General features: G+C 40.2%; 1 protein-coding gene across 1 annotated transcript in view; it reads right to left on the reverse strand.

The window, feature by feature from the left end:
• PAX4 (paired box 4) overlaps nt 1–4660 on the reverse strand; it is a 51949-nt gene that overhangs the window by 17794 nt on the left and 29495 nt on the right.

Here is a 4660-nt window from a genome sequence, read left to right on the forward strand (position 1 = left end):
GGCCAAGTGGCAGCATCAATGGGCTCAAGCGTGGCAACAATTGTGAGGCTGGCCCAGGACCAGGCAGTGTTTTGTTCTCTTATGCATAGGATCCCTATGAGTCAGTACTGACTCTATGGTACCTAACAACAACAACAACAACAACAAATATATGTAAGGCATATGCTATGTAAGTGTTTTGCTTTATTGCTATTGCTACAACTTCTATTGTCTGTCAATTAATTTATTAATTATTGACTAAGTCCAGTAGTCCTAATCAAGGAAATTCCCAGACTCACCCTCCTTGCTCCATGCTCCCTGCCCTAACTATGTATTCCTCCTCTGTCCATCTCTCTGCTTCTTCAGCTGTGCGCTCTGGATCTCTGGGCTCATTAAGCCCATTCTATGCCATGCCTGTCGATAACCATGGGCATTCCTTAGTTTCTTGGTGACTTTCACATGTCAACTTCTCCCCCTGTGTGTGTACATCTCTGTGTCTAATTTGATGATTTTATAACTCAGAGTTAATTAGATTTCAACCCACACTATTTGGATATGATCTAATCAGCATAACAAAGACAACTCTATTTCCAAAAAGATTTCATAGTGTGTATAAGGGGGGTTAGGGTTCTAACATATATTTAGGGGGTGGAACACAGTTTAATCCAGAACATTTACTCTGACCTAAAGCTGTCTTTCCTGGGAGAGAGTTGAGTGATTTTCTGCTGTGTTTGAGATGTACTTAAACTTTTCCATTTATGAAGGAGAAGGGGACAAGGAGCATTGAGGTCTTTCCCTGAGAACTTTCTGCAGGTTGCAGAGTCATGGCCTTGCGTAGTTTAGAATGAGAGGGCGCTGTACAAATGTGTGCTGTTGTTGTTGTTAAGTGCCATCGAGTCGGTTCTGACTCAGCAATCTTGAGCTGGGTTTCCAAGGAGTGCTGGTGGGTTTAAACCGCCAACCTTTCAGTTGGAGTCGAATCCAGTACTTATCCTAGAGCAGTTCTAACCTTCTCAGAACGTAAATCAGTGACAGACCCCACAGAGGAAAGCTCACTGCCTCAGCGTGGGTACGTTTCACTGTCAAGAAAGACCTAATGGACATAGGAAAGAGAATTCCCTCCCAAATAATCTCTCCTCCTTTCCAGGAACCCAGAGCTTTTCGCCTTTAGGGGTCCCACAAAGGCTCCGAAAGCAACACCTGCTCATCCCAATAAGAGTCACTACACCAACCAGAGAACAAGCTATGTAAAGATAGGTAATGACAAATAAATTCTCAACACGATATTTGGATTGGCAGTACTGACCTTTGAAGGATCCATTGTCCTCACTTTCTAACTAGTCCTAGTTACAAAGTTCCTTTACACCTGGTCTTAGGTCCCCTTATGAGCTCTAAATCAAAAGTACACTGACTTTTGAATTCTCCACTATTGAAAATCAACATTTTCAACCTTTCTGGGTGATGCAAAAAGTTCTCGATCAACTATTAATCCAAAGGTTGGTGGTTTGAACCCTTCCAGCAAAACCACAAAAGAAAGCCTTAGCGGTCTGCCTCCGTAAGCATTAGAGCCACGAACACACTAGGGAGCAGTCCATGATGTGTAATAAGTGGAGCTACCATGAACCCAAATGGACCCAACCACCAGGGGTTTGTGTTTTCTGCTCGGAAGTGTGACACACGTCTCTTACTTTTATGATTTTTGCAAGATACTCCTACAGAGATGTTTAAGAGGTGTCTCCGTTCACTCTCTGATTCTTCTGTCTCCTATACCACCACCACCACCACCACCACCACCCCAGCATCTGTGACTTTCTCCTCCCATCATGCTGCTTTCTTTTCAGACTCTCATACTTTGAGTTCTTTCTCTGAGTTTTCTGTCTATGAGAGTAAGTCAAAAGTACTATTACTGGAATTACAGTTCAGACATACACAAATTTATTCCAAACAAAATGTCTTTAAACGTGTGTCTGCAATCAGTGGATGGCTGCAGTCAAGTTCTCTGAGGAATACACTTGTCTTAGGCTCATTAGGATGCCTTCTAAAAAAGGTTCAATCAAAACAGTGGGGATCTGTTGCGCAGTGCAGTTCAAGGTTCAGAAGGTTATGGCAACTAGTTTTAGGGATTCCCAAGGCATAATCTTGATAGATTTTCTCAAAGGACAGAGGGTGGTCATGTGAATTTATTATAAAGAAGTTTTAAGAAAGTTGAAACTATATTAGTGAGACAAGTCCAGGAAAACAGTGCTAAAGACTTCTTGCCCATCATGACAATGCACTGCTCATTCTTTGTGGGTAGCAAGGGCTGTCCTATGGGAATTTTATTGGGAAACCTTACTCCATTCACCAGACAGCTCTGACCTCACCTCTTCAGGCTCAAAGAACATTAAATAGGAACAGAATTCAAGTCCCTTGAGGATGTCAGAATGCCAGTTTCATGTGATGTAAATCTAAGACTGCAGAGAAGGGATAAAGAGATGGAGGCACCACCTTCAGGAGTGTCTAGACCTAGATGCAAGATATGTCAAGAAATAATAGCTTCACATGTTGGTTTTTTGTTTTTTAAGTTAAGCTTTTCTGTGATTTTGGAGCAATACTTAGTGACTTACCTAGTATCTCTCATGATTAATGTAAAATTATACTCATCTGTCAGTTTGTCACACTGTGGTGGCTTGTGTGTTGCTGTGATGCTGGGAACGATGCCACCAGTATTTTAAACACCAGCAGGGTCACCCATAGTGGACAGGTTTCAGTGGAGCTTCTAGACTAAGACAGATTTGGAAGAAGGACAGCTGGATTACTTCTGAATGGTTAGCCACTGAAAACCTTATGAATTGCAGCAGAACGTTATCTGATACAGTGCCAGTAGATGAGTTGAGTCCCTCAGATCGGAAGGTACTCAAAGTATGACTGGGGAAGAGCTGCATCCTCTAAGTATGGTTGATTGGTTATGTGCTATGGAGTTGGTTCTGACTCATAGCGACCCTGTACAGGGTTTCTGAGGCTATAATCCTTATGGAAGCAGAAAGCCTCATCTTTCTCCCTCAGAACAGCTGGTAGTTTCGAACTGTTGACCTTTTGGTTCACAGCCCGATTCATAACCACTACACTACCAGAGCTCCTTTCCTCTACGTATAGTTGACCTTAATGATGCGGATGGAGTGAACCTTTCAGGATCTTCATTTGCTGATGGAGCACAACTCAAAATGAGAAGAAACAGCTGAAAACATCCATTAACAATCAGAATGTAGAATATATGAAGTATGAATCTAGGAAAATTGGAAGCTGTCAAAAATGAAATGGAACGCATAAAATTCTACATCCTAAGCATTAGTCAGCTGAAATGGCCAAGTATTGGCCACTTTGAATTGTAAAATCATATGGTTTATTATGCTGGGAATGACAAATGGAAGAATGATGTAGCACTAATCATCAAAAAGAGCATTTCAAGATCTATTTTGAAGCACAATGTCTGTGATAGGATAATATTCATACGCCTATAAAGTCCTCATGTGGCACTGTAGGGTTGGCAGTTCAAACTCTCCAGCCACCAGCTGCTTCTTGGAAAGTCTACACAAGCTCTCTATGAGTTGAGACAGACTCAATGGCACTTAAAGCAACAATAAGGAAGACCAGTTAAAGTGACTATTCTTCAAAGTTATGCACCAACCACTAAAGCCAATGCTGATGAAAGTGAAGAATTCTACTAACTTCTTAAATCTGAAATTGATCAAACATGCAATTAAGATGCATTGTTACTGGTGTTTACAATGTGAAAAGTGGAAACAAAGAGGAAGCATCAGTAATTGGAAAATATTGCCTTGATAATAGAAGCAATGCTGGAGATTGCATGATAGAATTTTGCAAGACCAACAACTTATTCATTACAAATACCTTTTTTCAACAACATAAACAGTGAATAATGTGTGAACCTCACCAGATGGACTACACAGGAATCATATTGACTACATCTGTGGGAAGAGAAGATGGAGACGCTCAATATCATCAGCCAAAACAAGGCTAGGGGCTGACTGTGGAACTGACCATTGATTATAAAATATGATCTTGAATTTGCCCCACCTGAATTTAGAGACCATCTTAAGAACAAATCTGATGCATTAGATGCTAATGACTGAAGACCAGAGGAGTTATGGGATAACTTTAAAATGATCATAAATGAAGAAAGCAAATGTCTTTAAAAAGACAGGAAAGAAAGAAAAGACAAAAGTGGATGTCTGAGAGAGTCTGAAACCTGCTATCGAACGTAGAGAAGCTAAAGCAACTGGAAGAAATGAGAAAGTAAAAGAACTGAACGTAAAATTTCAAAGGGCAACTCGAGAAAACCAATTATTATAATGAAATGTGCAAAGACCTGGAGTTAGAAAATCAAAAGGAAAGAAAATGCTCAACATTTCTCAAGCTGAAAGAACTGGAAAAAAAAAAAAATTTCAAGTGTCGGTTTGCAACATTAAAAGATTCTGTGGACAAAATATTGGATGATGCAAAAAGCATTAAAAAACCATGGAAGGCTAGATGAGTCTGGTAAAAAGAGATGGAGATAAGATTCTTATGATTCAATAGTGAGTAATGGTTATCATGACTAGTTGCGACTGTCACAACTATAAATGTAGAAGTTTTGTAACAAAAATGGGAAAGTAGTTAATCTTACAGTCCAGAAACAAAA

This window comes from Chrysochloris asiatica, unplaced genomic scaffold (assembly GCF_000296735.1).
Source record: "Chrysochloris asiatica unplaced genomic scaffold, ChrAsi1.0 scaffold00041, whole genome shotgun sequence".
Taxonomy (NCBI): domain Eukaryota; kingdom Metazoa; phylum Chordata; class Mammalia; order Afrosoricida; family Chrysochloridae; genus Chrysochloris; species Chrysochloris asiatica.